This window comes from Hyaena hyaena, unplaced genomic scaffold, assembly GCF_003009895.1.
Source record: "Hyaena hyaena isolate Hyena2069 unplaced genomic scaffold, ASM300989v1 scaffold_282, whole genome shotgun sequence".
NCBI classification, from domain to species: Eukaryota; Metazoa; Chordata; class Mammalia; order Carnivora; family Hyaenidae; genus Hyaena; species Hyaena hyaena.
Genome location: NW_024080915.1, coordinates 1,886,593 through 1,903,305, shown reverse-complemented (window position 1 = coordinate 1,903,305; position 16,713 = coordinate 1,886,593). Strand labels below are relative to the sequence as shown.

The following is a 16,713-nucleotide window of genomic DNA, read 5'->3' as shown; positions in this document are numbered from 1 at the left end:
GTCAGAGTTTTGAGGACTCTTAACATCACTCTATTCTTTGGAGAATATCTTTGGAGTTCTGGGCATACTTGCTGTAAGCATTAATAAATAAAAGATTATGTTGACTTTTTTCAAAATAGAAATGACAGGAGGCAAAACACATGGTCATTATTTAGTAATTAAGGTACAAGTTTGAACTAGATGGTGTGATGATGAAACCAGAAGAGAAGACAGTGCTGGGGGTTTTTGCTGTTTGTTTGTTTTTAATTTGAGAGAAAGAGAGCACAAGCTGGGGAGAGGGGCAGAGAGAGAGAGAGAGAGAGAAAATCTTAAGCATGTCAAAACTCACATCTTAAGCATGACTCTGGGATCATGACCTGAGCCGAAGTCAAGAGTCTGATGTTCACCAACTGAACTACCCAGATGTCCCAATGGTGCCGGTTTTATGTTTTGTCTTCTTTGTAGCATTATGTATAACCGTGTTTATTCTTGTCACTAGAAAAGTGTGGTTTTCAACTGATTGTCCTACTGTGACAATTTAAAGATATTTATGGCACTCATAGTCTTCACTTATCTCTACTTTAAAAGAATTTTTAGGTAGAATTTAAGCATTTTTAGATAGAACGTTTGTTTAAAACGAGCTGATAGATTAAAATTGTAAAGTTGACGTAGGAGATTCTTTATTTTAGAGAAGGGACATCTGCTTTGCAAAGATCCACCCCAGAGTGCCTTTACCATTGTAAGCGGGTGCACTAATATTTATTTATTCCAGTACACTAATGTGTAATTCAATGTACAAAAACTTCCCTTACACAAAACCTTTATATTTCTGCGTTTATCAGTCTCTAATCAATAAGCATCTGCTATATCAATGAGGTGCCTGGTAATTTTGGCCTGACACCTTCTTGGTTTTGTTCATTGGTTGAAGTGGCAGGAGTGTACATCATTGCTCCACACATAGCAGGAACTGGCACTGTTCGCAGCCCAGCAGAAAGCAGAGGGGACGTTCGGATAGCAGAGTAAACTTAGCAGAGTAAGCTGTTAAAAGACAGCTCTGACCACATCTCTGCACTCCCTGGCTTAAGTCTTTCAAAGGCTCAAGTTGCTTTTGGAATATAGGACACATTTTTCCCTGTGGCTTGCAAGGCTTACCAGCGTGGCCCCAGGGGACCCTTGCTTGCCCATGATCCCTACACTGCACATTGCTTGCTGGTTTCAATTCCTTGAAAACAGTGTATCTGTTGCATCTCTGGACTCTTGTACAGACTATTCTTTGCTAGCACACTCTTTCCTGACTTTTTCTCAGGGTGAAATGTGCTCTTTAAGTCCTCAAGTGACATGTTCCATTTTCTCTAGGGATTCCCTCTGGAGCCCTCCTGCTAAGTTAGCGGCCCCTCCTCTCTACCAATCCCTCCCCTCCCACAGCGTTCTCTGCTGTCTTTCTTACTGAATCCTGGCACCATCACAGTGATTCCACTTGTAAAATTCAGTTCAGTCCTCACTTTGGCAGCACATATACTAAAGTTCAGTTCAATTACATATCAAGTACACATCAAAAGACTAATAAAATATGTCAAGTATAGAAGATTCTGACACCATGCACATTTGCGCATACACCACCCAGTTCTAGAGAAGGAATATGGTGCGACTTTTGAAATGCCCCGTGTGCCCCTTCCCAGCCCTCCCTGTGTCCCTGCTGACCTCCCAGTAACCATGAACCTGGCTTCCGTGTCCCTTTTACCCCGCTTTTCTTTATAATTTTGCCTCATTTCTTAGGATCCGTAAACAATATTTCATTTTTCATGGCTTGGGCCTTTTAGTAAGTTGAATCAAAGAGCATATGTTTTTCTGTGTGTGGGTTTTTTTTTTTCACTCCTCATTATTCCTGTGATTCATCTGTATTGACCTTTATAGCTGTAATTGATTTATTTCACTGCCATGTGAATACACCACCATTTTCTGGCCCATAATTGTCTTTTTACATATGTCTATGCTTTATCTTTCCCTTATGCCCCATCTTTATCCCAAGACACAATTTTAAATTCTCCAAGGGTAGGGGCGCCTGGGTGGCTTAGTCGGTTAAGCGTCTGACTTTCGCTTAGGTCATGATCTTGCGGTTCGTGGGTTCGAGCCCCGCGTCGGGCTCTGTGCTGACTGCCAGCTCAGAGCCTGGAGCCTGTTTCAGAGTCTGTGACTCCCTCTGTCTCTGACCCTCCCCTGCTCACGCTGTTTCTCTCTCTCTCTCTCCTAGATATAAATAAAAAATGTTAAAAAAATAAAATAAATTCTCCAAGGGTAAAGATTGAGTTTATCTTGCCCACTGTTATGTCCTAGTGTCTGGCATGTAAGCAAAGATCTGTTAAATGAGCCCCTGTAAACTTTGGTCTGAGGGGTTGCTTAGTGAATGGTAAACAGTGCAACCCCATTCTTGGTTGGCAGTGACCTTTCCTCCATGCACCTTCCCTGCCTGCAGCACTTGGACCAAGGCTCAGCTAACTTTTAATGTACTCGGTCAAATGGTAAGTATTTTATGCTTTGGGCCATATGGTTTCTCGTGTAACTACTCAACTCAGCCATTGTAGAGTGAAAGCAGCCGTAAATGATACATGAACAAGTGGGTGGTCCAATAAAACTTTATTTACAACCCTGGGCATTGGGCCAAATTTGGCCCACAGCCTATATATTGTGCCAACCTCTTCTGTAAAGGAATTCCATGGTTCCCTGTGTCTAGTTCTGGCCAGTAGAAATGACCTGTTTCTTCTGATCTGGAACATTTAATTACCTATTGACCAGTACTGCTATTGGGTTAAGAAAGGAAGCCTTGATCATCTTGTGCCTCCCAGGTGGACCCTCCCAGTCTAGAACAAACAGAGACAAATAGAATGGGATTATGGTAACTTATCAGGCCTTAATAAATGTGATATGGCTACAGTTGAGGTAGAAAAGTAGCAGTTTTCAGACTAGGACCAAAATGCATGTTCAAGGTTGTCATGTATGTATATAACATATAGACTATGTTACAAAGGCATGGATCGAAATACTATTATAATATTTGAGTTACAGGCTGGGACAGAGTTTGGATATACACCTTACTGTCTTTTATCCCCATGCTTTCTTTCCTGGTTCCTTTCTAGCATCTGAGGCTTGAGCCTGAGGGTGTCTTAACTCTGTCAGGCATACTGAATATAGCCTAATGGAGGAAATGCTAACTTCTATTTGTTGGGTTGAGCAGAACAGCTTCTTTGGAGAGTTCTAAGTATAAGTGGAGGGGTATCATGTCCTGTATAATTTTCCTTACATGAATATCATGTATTCATGATATGGGGGCGGGCGAACCAGGTAGAATGCCACAGTGAACGAATGCAGGCTCAGACAGACAGATTGAAACCTGGCCCAGTGTTGGTCTTCTCATAAGTTAAGCGAGGATACTTATACCTGCGTCAGAGAATTATTGCGAGGAATGCAACTTGCTTGTTGTGGTAGGAAATTAGTTTGAAAGCAATATGCCTTAAGGGAGGTGCATATGCTGAGGATAAGAAAAAGAATAGGAATGGCAACACCCAGAGCTTACCATGCACTGCCAGTGCACCCTGTCACGGAGGGTACTGTACATGGATGGTGAATAAAGCACCAGAAAAGGCAGGTCACTTGGCTGGTAAATAGTGGAAACAGGATTGTTACACATGTCTGGCTGGAGTGTTCCCACTCTTCACCAGGACACTGCTTATCATGGTGTTGGCACTGAGGCTTTAAGTTTGGCTATTGCTATGTTGTCATTGAAGAATGCTCCTGAAATCCCTCACCACTGAGGTGACTTGGTCAGTCCCATGTGGCTCTCCTGTAGTTGATTATACCCAACCTAAATTGAAAAAGAGCCGAGGCTGCACTGTGATACAGGTGCTGTGGTCATTGGCCAGGTGGGCATTGCTAAGCCAGGTGTCTCCCACCTCCCCAAGATGCTGTGCCTCAGTACCTTATAAACATAACATGGCAAGGGACTTCAATTAGTCCCAGTGATGGTTCTAGGACTCTGATGAAGGAGACATAGAAAGTGGTCTAGAGCCATCAGCCATTTCTCTAAGGACACAGAGCAGCCAGGAAATCACGTCAGTGTCTTCGCGTATGATTTGTATTTGGAGCATTTTAAAAGACTCAACTGCACATAACAAAGTATGTGCCTGTTTGCCTGGTGCCTTTTGCCGCTATTTCCCTTGAGATTGGGCAGGTTTGTGTGTCTAGTTGTGGCCAATGAGCTATGAGCAGAATTGACATGTCCCTTCTGGTCTGGAGCATTTAATTACCCATGAGATGCCCTCTAGGTCTCTGCATGTCAACCAGCAACATTTAAGATGGAGTGTGATCTTTGAACTTGCATCCCAAGTGACAGTGATGAGCAGAGCCCCCTGCCAACCCCTCAGCGGGAATGTAGTGTGAGCCATAAAGAAACTTATGCTATTTGAAGGCTCTAAAATTGTTAAGAGTTGTTTATTAGTGTAGTATGACATAGCTCATGACTAATATATAAACACACTACAGTTTTCTGTTCTTGCGAACAGCTTTTTTATACAATTTTTTTATTATTATTACTTGATGTGAATTAGGACAAGCATGAAAGAAATGTTAGTGTTGATCTCAGGTATACAGAATTTTGTAATGAGTAAATAAGTTCCAAAAATAGTCCAGTTCCATAAGACCTTGTAACATATTGATAAATATACCAAATGGTTTCCTCATACTGTCAAGAAACATTTATTTCATTGGCAGGCCATTGTTAGGGGACTCGAGTGTATATAAATACTGTTAACTCATACATGCAAGTTACTCCCTTGATAGTCTTCTCATCAATTCCTTATTATTGTGGTTTGAAATCATTCTTTATAGGAAGACCTTCTGCTAACATCTTACCCAACTATGTCCGACATTATGGGGTAGGCTAGTGTAGGCGTGGTGGTCAACATCATCATTCCTGGTTGCCTGGACTGATTTCTGTTCATTTGCAACTTCTACCGAAATATTTCTAAAACCTGCTTAACTTGTCAAATATGGGAAAACCAGTCACTCCACTAGCCCTGTAGAGTTAGTGTATTGTCCCTATAAAAGCACTATTCCAGCCCAGAACCTGTTTTCTATTTTTTTTGTTGTTGTTTAATGTTTATTTATTTATTTTTGAGAGTGAGAGAGAGAGAGCAAGCAGGGAAGGGCAGAGAGAGAGAGAGAGAGAGGGAGACAGAATCCCAAGCAGGCTCCGTACTGTCAGCACAGAGCCCAAAACCCACGAACCGTTTGATTATGACCTGAGCTGAAACCAAGAGTCCGATGCTTAACCAACTGAGCCACCCAGGCGCCCCCCAGAACCTGTTTTTTATTCATCATGTCTTGAACATCTACCATTTAGGATTTCTGTATCTTTGACCTTCTCTCCCCCCTTATCCCTCATCATGTTCTTCATATTTTTCTTTTTCTCTTGCTCACACACTGGCATTCTGTCTTTCCCTCTCCCTTGTCTCCCCACCCCAAAGATTTAAATAGATCCTGTTCTAAGATCACTGACACTGGGGAAATGTCTGCAAGTTACTCATCACCCCTACTGAACACAACTGCAGGAACCCTGTGAAACGCTTCTGCTGGGAACAGAAGGAGGCTGGAGTAGTCCTCAGTAATCTGAGCCCATCCAGCTGCGTGACTTCAGTTTGAATTGCTTAAGTTTCTGCCTCAAGCACGTACTCCAGAGGCTTAGGTTTTCAACTTGTGTTCTAAGTGATAGGGAGCAGGGGTAGAATGCGGGGGAGAAATTTAATATTGAAGGAAAGGAAAGATGAGAGCATTCCGATTCCCACGAGGTATGTTTGCCTTTCTCTTTCACATAAGCTAAAGTTTCCAAAACCAAGTAGAAATGCTGTCCATCCTCCCCTCTCCCACCTCATGCCCTGCAAGTGTGATGCCTTGAGTTTGCCACACGGTGCCCTTTAGTTCACTGACAGTGTCCCATAGCCTGGAATAAAAATTTCGTCCTTGAAAATGAGAAACACACCATGAACTTTCTCAGGGAGCACTTGATGATCTTTAAGGTTTATAGATTATCATTGGAAAGTGGGCCCTTGGGGTGGCTCACTTGGTTGAGAATCCAATTTCAGCTCAGGTTATGATCTTGCATTTCGTGGGTTCAAGCCCCTGTGTCAGGCTCTGTGCTGACAGCTCAGAGTCAGGAGCCTGCTTGCTTTGCATTCTGTGTCTCCCTCTCTCTCTGCCCCTCCTCCACTCATGCTCTTCTCTCTCTCTCTCTCTCAAAAATTAAAAAATGTTTTTTAAAAAAGTGGGCCTTTCCTACAGAGAGCTTCTAGTCTATTAGGTTATAAGATGTTTACCAAGAAGAAAGGGAGAAGACGCTAAAGCCCCTTTGCTCTGCTCTCTTGTCTACACTCAGCATTGGAGCGGGACTTGTCTCAGAGGCAGGCCAGGTGGAGGAGAGAATCTCCAGGGAGCTCGTTAAGGACTCAGGCTTACATCATGGAGAAAATGCATACAGGGGCAGGCTGGCAGGGAGGCCCAGACCAAGCTGTCCTATAAAGACAGGCCTTGCTGGAGCTGCAGCGTAAGGCCCGGACTTCAGTCCAGCTCCTCCCTCCTGCAAAAATCTGACGCTACAGGAGGTTAAGAGATGTTCCTATGTCCAGACCGTATCTGAACCAGAGTCAGAACTGAAACTGAACAACCATCAAATGTCCCTCAAATACTGAAAGAGAGCGGAGTTGTCAGGGAATGTACAAAAAGTAAAGGGAATAATGGCTTTGCAAGGAAAATGGAGGCCTGTTGCTTGAGTAGTAATGACTGCAATGGCTGCTTTGTAAAACGTTTTGTGTCAGTGCCCCTCAAGTCTTGCCGACACATGGGCCCAGGTTCCCCTTGTGCATGCCTGATGACCATGTTGACCTGATGACCATGTTATGTTGGCCGCGGTGAACTCTGACCTCCCTGCACACCCACCTGACACAAGCAGCCCCACCTGCAGGGGCTGTCCGGGTGTCAGCAGTGCTGAATGTTGTAGAGCGTTGACGACATGCAGGAATTAGTCACAAATATGTCAAGTGTGTGCTATCATTGATGCTTTCCAGATAAACAGATCACATAGCGATGTCACCCAGCTCTGGGTGTGTTTCCTGGTCTGTGGTGGAACTACTCATAGGAGCTGTGTGACAGCAGTGTCCTCAGCCAGGCAGACTGTGTATGTCCTTTTGGCCTTGGAGTGGCCATCAAGCCATGGGAGGGGCTTGATACGTTCTCGGAATGTGCAATCTCTGGAAGAGATAAGACCCTAGATGTGAGGCATCAACACCTCCCTCCCAGGGCCACTACCCTGCCTCTGTTAGGTCCTGCTTGTCTCAGCAGTCTCCTGACCCTTTCCCTGCCCCAGCCTCTACGACTCTGGGCGCCCATGGTCTTTTTAGAGCACAGCATGATCACCTGATTCTGCAGCATTTGCAGGAACAGCCTGACTTCTCTGTGACCGTGTGGCTGCCCTGGATGTGACCCACAGGAAACCCAGGGACAGGGGTACCTGCCCACCCTCATGTTGCTTTCAGACCAGAGGGAGAAAGAGGCATCTGCAAATGGTCTGTGCACACTTCATGCAACTGCCCTGGCCAGGAGCGTGGAAGCCCTCCTGGAGGAGGTGCCCTTTGGGCTTCAGGAGGGCTCTTTGATCCCCTTGCCTGGGGCTCTTCTTCCTGTGGACCCCCTCTTCACTCTTCTCCCAACCCTCTTCTCCACACCTTCCTTTGTACCTGAAATGCTTTCTCCCTCCATCCGTCATTTGCATTTCCAAATTCTACCAATTCCTCATTGAGCCAAGTCAAAAGCCCCCCCCCCCTTTTTTTTCCTTTTTTAAAATCCAGAATGCTTCATGAATTTGCCTGGCATCTTGTGCAGGGGCCATGCTAGTCTTCCCTGTATTGTTCTAGTTTTAGTATATGTGCTGCCTCTGCGGGCACAAAACCCCCTTTTTCTACATAGATGCTCCCTCTCCCCACACCCCAAGCCCCTTCACTCTCTGAGCCCCTGCTCCACTTGACTATGCGTTTTGCATGATCAGTGTCTCTTTCCTCTCCACCAGTCTACAGGATGGTGCAAATGTGTGTCCCAATGGGCTTGGGACACTGACCAACTGACCCCACATAGTGTTTGTTCAGTGAACAAATACCCCAAATACACTGAACTGTATTTAACAGATAGTAAAATGCTTGTAATAGCAGTGCATGAATTAAGGATTGATGCCGGGGGCCGGGGGGGGGAGGGCGGTTAAAAGTCATTGGAAATTCAGGAACAGGGAAGAAGGACATGAGCAGAGAGCTGAGAAAGCCTTCCTGTGGGAACAAGGGCTGGAGGTGGAGGTGTTTCATGGCAGGGAGAAGGCACATTCTAGAATGAAAGAAGGTGCATGGTGACAGGTCAGATACCAGATGCGGGGTATGAGCACAGGGGCTGTGGAAAGGGTTAGGGCTGGTAGGGGCTCAAATCTGGCTCAGAAAGGCCAACTTCAGAGCAGAGTGTGGGGAGCATTCACTTTGCACTGTGATTTGGTCTTGGCCTTGTTTGGCCAACGCACAGCAGTGGTTCCATGAATTGCTCAAATCAGACCATGAAATGAAGAGGGAGGAGGAGGGAGACTGGGTGTCCAGCTTCTCACTAGTGGGTGCCACCCTGAAATGATTGCACAATAAATGTTTGTATTCTGAAGCCAGCGTCAGTATTTATTGCTGTACTCTTACTGGCACAATTGTTTGGTGAAATCTGCGGGATCTTTATTACCCCAAATGCAATGTGTTTTTCCAGAGAAATATCTATAACTATAAAGTATTCAAAGATGAGCTATAGAAAAGGCTTCCTGATGCCTGCTAGAAATGGAATGGAAATACACACAGCACCAAATGAATTTGTTTCTACTATTAAATTTCCTAGTTTGCCAACTACTTGAAAGGCAAATTCAAGTAAACAGAAGAGGCATGTGCTTTCCTCTAAGGGGAATGTGTTAATCAGAATAGAGACAGTTGATAGACATTTATATCTGGATCCCTTCTTTCTGCCCCATTAAACTAGAAATTGGTGTTTGCCAGTAGTGACCTAGTATATTTGTAAAAGGCAAGATAATTAACTGGAAGGGGGCCATTTTGCAGAATTGCTTAGCCCGCCATATTTAATACCAGCCTTGTATATTCAGTACAGATGTACACATTAGAGGCTTTACCTCCCCTCCCTAGAGAAAGAGAGACTGTACACAGAGCAGTAAGTTACAAATGCTGAAAATAGGTTGTGTGGTAGGACTGAGCCGTTTCTCCCCAGAGCTCCTCTCTCTGTCACACTCACAGCTGCGGTGCTGGCCGCCTGGCCCTCGATACTCCCCGAGTGATCAAGCTTGCTATAGCGCATGGTCACCGTAGTAGCGAATCGTTTCACTGGATGTGTAACTGTGCAGGAGATGTGGAAAAGCAATTAGCTTCCTGAGGGTCAGGAGCTTATATTGTATTTCAGAACACAGAATTTGCTCAGATATAATCATGAGAATTAATCGGACTCCACTGCAGTTGTATAAGCAATATTGTGACAGAGGGTGGTTTGATTTGAAGCTGGGCATATGGGAAATGTTAAATGATGATTAGTAGTAGAGAAAGCAACTTTTCCAGTCATTCATTTCTTCTTGGGTTTGCTTTTAATTTTTTTCTTTTTTTTTTCTTGTAGCTTATTTTCATTTAAAGTCTCACTTGTTATGGCTCTTAAGTTTGTTCCTATAACACTTTTTGTGTGTGTGAAATAGAGAATGTCTGTATTTTCTTTCTAGACTTCCTTACCCCTGTCCAATCAGTATTACCATGACTCACTCAGTTGCCCGCGCCTGCTTTTAACACTCCTGACACTGTCATTATATACCAGATCCATCCATTCTCTCTTTAGAAATGGTTCATAAAACACACAGCTCCCCTACTAACTCCATCCCGAATCTGTTGGAATTCTGATGGGTTAGAGTGGGGAAGAATAACTGAGATGGTCAGGGACCACCTGTCAGACATTGTCCCGGACCCTGCTGGTCTTCACAGCAGACCTGGCACTGCTCCCTGCCTTCGGTCTGGGTCTCTGGCCACACCTCGTGCTAAGTGGCGTCACATGGTCCAGCCGCCTCTCACCTCCTCACCTTGCTGCAGGGCTCTGGCCCATCAAGCCATCCATCTCTCTGCCCCCAGATGAATTCTACCAAACCATCCCTTGGAATACCATCACTCTTTTCCTCACAGCCTGCCCGTCGGTTTGAAACTCTGTTCTTTTAAGGGTTGCCATGGTTTGGTTTCACCCAGTTTTACCAAGGCACACCTGTATTCCAGCCAGTCTTCTCTCGGTGCTCCCACTGTATGCCGGTCATTGCAGGGTCCACCTGTTTGCCCATACCGTCCGCCTCTTTGTTCATACTGTCCATGGTGCCACATGGATTTCCTGTTTCCCCCTCTGGCTATTCAGAACTTGCCTTTGAGATCCCCTCAATGTTCCCTGAGACCTATCGTTACAGTTCCAGACTGCGCTGACTTCCTCTTCCTGAATCGTGGTTCTCTTCCGTCTGCCTGAGTGCTTACCATCTGTGAAGTGCGGTGCCATGCAGGAGACCCAAAGGTGTCCTGCGCATGAGCCTGGCCACACAGCTCAGAGTCTAGCACGGGCATTAAAACATGCATACAAATGATGTTAATGCTGGGTGGAATGTAATAAGAACTATAGTTGTTAAAGATGTAGGTAAAATCAAGCTTGTTTACATTAGTTCAGATTTATCTCTGTGTCCAGAGAAGGAGATGATGCAGCATCATAGCTAAGAACTCAGATTCTGAAGCCAGAGGATGTGTTGCCAATAACTAGGCAGGTATGTGTTATGTGGCCTGGGGCCATACCTCACCTTTATGAGCTCAAGCTTCTTTCTCTGGAAGGATGGAGATAATAAGCGTGTCCACCTCCCGGGGCTGCTGAGAGAATCAAATGAGTTAACATCGGAAGTATGCAGGAGAGTGCAAGCGCGAAGTAAGCACCAGGTGAGTGTTAGCCAACATCACGTCCACCTGCCATCACCTTGATCCTCGTGGTCACTGCAAATTTCAAGGACAGAAATGACAAGGTTAATATCTCCCTGAGCATGTGATGGGTGCTTGGTCAACATTTGAATAGAACACTAGGTCATCTGATACCTGGTTTCTCATGTACTTTTGCTTCAGGATCAGCAGAATAAGTGGGCTCTCTCTCTCCCCCACTTCGTATGCCTGGCACAGCACTGTTTCAGACAGACAGTGTTCTGAAGTGAATTGGCTGAGGTTAGTTGTGTCAAGAATCCCTACGACCAGCCCCAGGGTCAACGGGAGAGTCATTAGGTCTCACAGGATTCAGCATCTCGGCATCTAGTTTGGCTTCTAGCAAAAGGATACAGAGCAAAATCAGCAAAGGGAAAAAGTGCATGGGGCAAAGTGCAGAGGAAAGCAGCCTTTGAGAGTCCCCATCCGGTGGAGTCACACAGGATGCGCCTCACTGCTCCAGCAATGAATTGTGACACCACGTGATAAAACGTTGTCTACCAGGGAAGCTCATTAGCGACCCAGCACCCAAGTTTTTTCCCGGATGCTGGTCACACAGGCACCTTCTGCTGAGCATGTACCAAACTCCAGACTCTCAGAAGGAAAGCAGGTACTCAGCATAAACCATGGTGTCTACACAAACAGTGTGGCCACAGCGAGCAATGCTCATGCACTAAGGAATGGTAGGACTCTTGAAGTCCAAGTTCTCAGACGCCAACCAAGGGCTAGCCATGCAGAGAAACCTTTCTGGGGAGGGCAGTGTCGGGTCTGCTGTGTGGACGCCTCCTCCGTGCACAACTCAGACTGAAGCTACGTGTTGAGCAAGCTTGTGATGAATTGGAATTTTCCAGGAAAAAGAGAAATCTCTTCCTATTGGGTGTATTTTAAGCACTTTGTTAATATTTGGCAAGGAATTAATAATGGGGAGAAAGAGATTTGAGGCTAAACTTTTGAGAGGAAAAACAATTCTGCATTTGAAAGAGAATTTTGGCCCAGATTCTTCCGTAATTTCTGCACTCACAGGCTTGCACCTAACACCTGTGCTGTGCTTCTGGCTCTCAGTGGCTGACGTGGCCGCTGAGCCGGGAGGCTGGAGCATGTCCTGAGCCCCTAGGCATGAGGGTGGGAGACCCAGGGAAACATGATTCCGTAGGCACCAGAGTGCAGGCTGGTCTCTGGCCTTGGCCTTCAACCCCAAGCATTCCTTTCCCACAAGAAATATAGCTCAAGGATAGGAAACCTCTCCCTGGCCTTCTCTGCCCTGCTCTGCCCATGAACTGGACAGGATGCCCAGTACAGCTGTTACAAGGAATCTGTAAGCTTAGATGTTAGAGCACCTTGTCATTTTTACTCTGCATTTTAGAATTCCTGTTTCCTGGGCATGCCTGGGTGGCTCTGTTGGTTAAGCATCCAACTCTTGATTTCAGCTCAGGTTATGATCTCATGGTTCGTGAGTTCAAGTCCCCTTCAGACTCCATGCTGAGCATGCAGAGTCTGCTTGGGATTCTCTCTCTCCCTCTCTCTCTGACTTTCCCTCTCTCTCTCTCTCAAAATAAATAAACTTTTAAAAAAGCTTAAATACTTTAGAATTCCTGTTTCCCGTTACCTCTTCCTGCACTAATACCCTACTTTGAAATACCAGAGGGACATGATTGGCCTGAGGTATGTCCTCTCACTGAGGAGAAAGTTTGTTTGTGCCAAGGCTCCTCAAAGCAGATTGTGTTCCCCAGGTTCCAGGTGTTCATGCCCTTAAGGCAAAGCTTCAACCTGGTTGATGGTTAACCTGCCTGTTTTATAAACCACTGACACTTCTGGATTTTTGAGGACAGACCGAAACTGTCCCTCAGTTTCCTCATCTGTAAACTAGGGATGATAACAGGGATGGCAGGTAATACCTATCCTACAGGATTGTTTTGGGTTTAACAGAGATACCATTCTTTTTTTTTTTTTTTTTTTTTTTTTTTTTTTTTTTTTAGAGAGAGAGCGTGAGCAGGGGAGGGTCAGAGAGAGAGGGAGACACAGACTTTGAAACAGGCTCCAGGCTCTGAGCTGGCAGTCAGCACGGAGCCTGATGCAGGGCTCGAACCCACAAACCGTGAGATCATGACCTAAGTGAAAGTCGGACGCTTAACCGACTAAGCCACCCAGGTGCCCCAGAGATACCATTCTTAATGGTTCTAAAAATGCATCCTCCCCCTCACACACACACACACACACACACACATAACATTTCAACATTTGTGAAATCAGAACGCATCTTATAATCAATGCTGTGTCAGAGGTTTTTCTTCTGTGGCAGTTTTTCTTCTTAGTGGTACATTCAGTAATGGCACATCGCAAAACCAGTAGCACCATAGATTAGATGAAATACTGTAGAAGTCTGTACCACTTAACACAATGCCTCATAGGAGACAAATGTGCAAGATAGTTAGTTGTCATTGCCATTATCAGTGTCATTGTCATCATCAAATAGAATACCCCTCCAGGAAGGAAAACAACTGTTTTTCCTGTTTAGGTATCTGAGTTTTAGAACTCACAGGACAAAGATTCCTATCCCCACTTGACAGATGAGCAAAGTGAGGCTCGGGAAGTCCAGGCACTTACCTTCCCCCACAGAGCTGGCAAAGTGCAGACCAGGGGTCTGCAAGCTATAGTCCACCAGCTAGATTTGGCCAGCTGCCTTTAAAAATATTTTTAATGTTAATTTTTGAGAGAGAGACGGAGTCTAAGTGGGGGAGGGACAGAGAGAGAGGGAGACACAGAATCCAAGCTGTTAGCACAGAGCTGGCTCAAACCCACAAATCATGAGATCATGACCTGAGCCAAAGTCAGACACTTAACCAACTGAGCCACCCAGGTGCCCCTCACCAGCTGCCTTTTTAATGTGGTCTGTGAGCTATGAGTGGTGTTTACATTTTTTTAAGTTGTAAATCATCAGAAGAAGATTAATATTTTGTGACACATGGAGATTATAAGAAATTCAAGTTTCGGTGTCTATTCAATAAAGTTTTATTGGAACATAGCCCTGCTCATACATTTATGTCTAGTGTATGGTAACCTTTGCATGACAGGGGCAGAGGTGAGTACAACAGAAACTACATGGCCCCACAACACCTAAAATATTTTCCAACTGGCTTTTTAAGGGGAAAATTTTGTCAGCTCTTCTTTGCACTCTAATGGGTGTCCTTTTGAGGAAAGAGAGTTTCTTGTTCATCATTTTATCTTCTACCCTCAGTAGGCACTCAGTAAGTGCTTGCTAAATTGAATTTCTGTAAGCAGTCCTTGTCTAGGAAGTAAATCTCAACTCATCTCGTTACCATGGCACCAGATAAACATCAAAATAAAATGCCCATAAGCTCAAGGAGAAGAAAACCAGTTACAGAAACTTTCTAAGACACTTTTTCACATGTTCATATTTGTGTTGCAGTATCTCGTAGAGAATAAATAAAATCAAGTGATTTCCTAAGAACAAGGCCACATTCCCGGAGCGGCTGAATGGGTAAATATGTCTCAGGTAGGAGATATTTTCAGAAAACTGAGCACTTACCGTGCAGCTGCTAGAGGACCAAGCACAGAGGGCAGTGGCTTCAGCTGTATGTATTCAGCAGGTGTATGAAGAAATGAATCATGATGTCCTGGATTTGAAGGCCTTGTTAGTTTCAAGAGATCAATCAAATTATTGAAACTAAACCAGGATCAATATTTCCTCCTCATTAAATATTGACAGCATAGGCAAGCATAGACACATTCAAGGTCATTGTAGGGCTTGCTCAACTTGGAGTTTGAGCCAGCTGTGGGGAACATGGGCCCACAGTCAGGTGAGCGAGGAGCTCCACTTTGTCTGACTGCAGGAAGTAAGTGGCCTGGGACACCCTGGTAGCTTCCTGTGATCACAACTGGAGCAGCCTGAGACGCACATAGGTGGCTGATACCCCAGCCAGCTCTGCAGTTACGGCCCTCTCCCCACCCACCTGGACACCGCTTGCTCTGGAGCTCAGGTGTCCCTTGGGAGAGAGCTCCATTCTTTAAACCCATGTGGAGAAAGCTTAATGCAAAGTCAGAACCAAGAGCCAGGGCCACCTGCCCTTGGAAGTCTGCATGGACTGCCCCTACCCCCAGCCCCCGGGAAGACCTGAAGTTCCTCAAGAACCAATTCAGGATTCTTCAAAACTAGTTTGAAGCATTTAAATTGTTTCATTAAATAATTTCCCTTTAATTCATTCCCTCCGCCAAAAACAATTTTAAAAATATTTTTTTGCATTCCTAGATGTGGCTAACCATCTTCAGTTTTATACAGAAAATTAATGAAAAAATAAGTTTAGGAGAAAAAATCTCCAACCAAGGCATTTTTAAAAATAGAAATGTGTGTTCTGTAAAGTGAAGTTCAGTACACTATAATCCATTCTCTAACAGTCATCCTCATAAAATTGGATCTATTTTCATATAATTTGCCTCTTAAAAGAAAAGTGTAATGCACAACAATTAATTGTGGTTGCAGTGTATGAGTTTTTATTTTTTTCTCTCGAATATGGAAATGTACCTCTATGGGGACACCAGGGTGGCTCAGTTGGTTAAGCATCTGACTCTTGATCTCAGGTCTTGATCTAAGGATTGTGAGTTCAAGGAAAGGAAAGGAAAGGAGAGAGGAGGGGAGGGGAGGGGAAAAGAAAGAGAAAAGAAAAGAAAAAAGAAAAGAGTACCTATATGGAAGGGAACCACTTCTAATGTTGAAGCAATACTGAGTGTTTCCTCATACACACATTTTAAGACTGAAGCATCTCAGCAATCTTTGGGTTAAAATGATTGTGTAGACTAGGCCAGGGCCTCTAAAATAACTGCTTCTAATTGAGAACCTAAACCTATGTTTACACCATTATTTCTTTTTTTATGTGTATTTATTTTGAGAGAGAACACGTGCATGCATACAAGCAGGGGAAGGGCAGAGAGAGAGGGAGAGGGAGAATCCCAAGCAGGCTCTGTGCTGTCAGCATAGAGCCCAGTACAGGGCTCAAACTCACAACCGTGAGATCATGTCCTGAGCCAAAATCAAGAGTTGGATGCTTAACAGACTATGCTACCCATGCTCCCCTACACTATTATTTCTAATAAGCAACTGAACATTATTTCTAATAAGCACATGAACTTTTGGAAAGCATTTGTGAGGTGGAAGGTGCCTCGAACATATGGTTAGAGGAAAATTATAGGGAGTTGGTGATTATAGTCCTTGCTTGTCATAATTTTTTTGTCCTTGTATTTTTAATTAGGGGCCCCGCAGGGTGAGACACAGGATTCACCTGCTTTCATTAGTTCCCTTCTATCTGGAATGTCCCTATCTGTCTCATGGAGAAATGCTTGAACAAGTCTGGAGGAATTATCAGCTGAGCTAAATTATTCATGGGAATATTAATAAAGCAAAAAAGTATTTTCTTAAAAAAAAAGTAAACCTCACATTTTAAGTGACAGTCAGTATTAGGTTAAAAATAGAGCCATCTCTGGGAAAGACCACAGAATTTTAATTAGCTCATCACTCTGAGCAGTTCTGACGTGTCAGCCATTTGGTCCCAGAGGGGATGCCAGGACCTCTGTGCTGTATACACATTTTTTTTTCAGTATGTTTAGGTAAAAATGGGAACTGGTA

General features: G+C 44.5%; 1 protein-coding gene, 1 long non-coding RNA gene and 1 other non-coding gene across 8 annotated transcripts in view; 1 reads left to right on the top strand and 2 right to left on the bottom strand.

Annotated features, from left to right (window-relative positions):
• SLC22A23 (solute carrier family 22 member 23) overlaps positions 1–16,713 on the top strand; it is a 183,452-nt gene that overhangs the window by 69,930 nt on the left and 96,809 nt on the right. The window lies entirely within an intron of this gene.
• LOC120241454 lies at positions 7,862–7,967 on the bottom strand. The gene has a single exon (XR_005530885.1). It is a non-coding gene; the product is annotated as a U6 spliceosomal RNA (small nuclear RNA).
• Positions 9,260–14,677, bottom strand: LOC120241441. The gene is made up of 3 exons (XR_005530882.1): positions 14,623–14,677; positions 10,910–10,973; positions 9,260–9,440 (listed from the first exon to the last, which is right to left on the bottom strand). It is a non-coding gene; the product is annotated as an uncharacterized LOC120241441 (long non-coding RNA).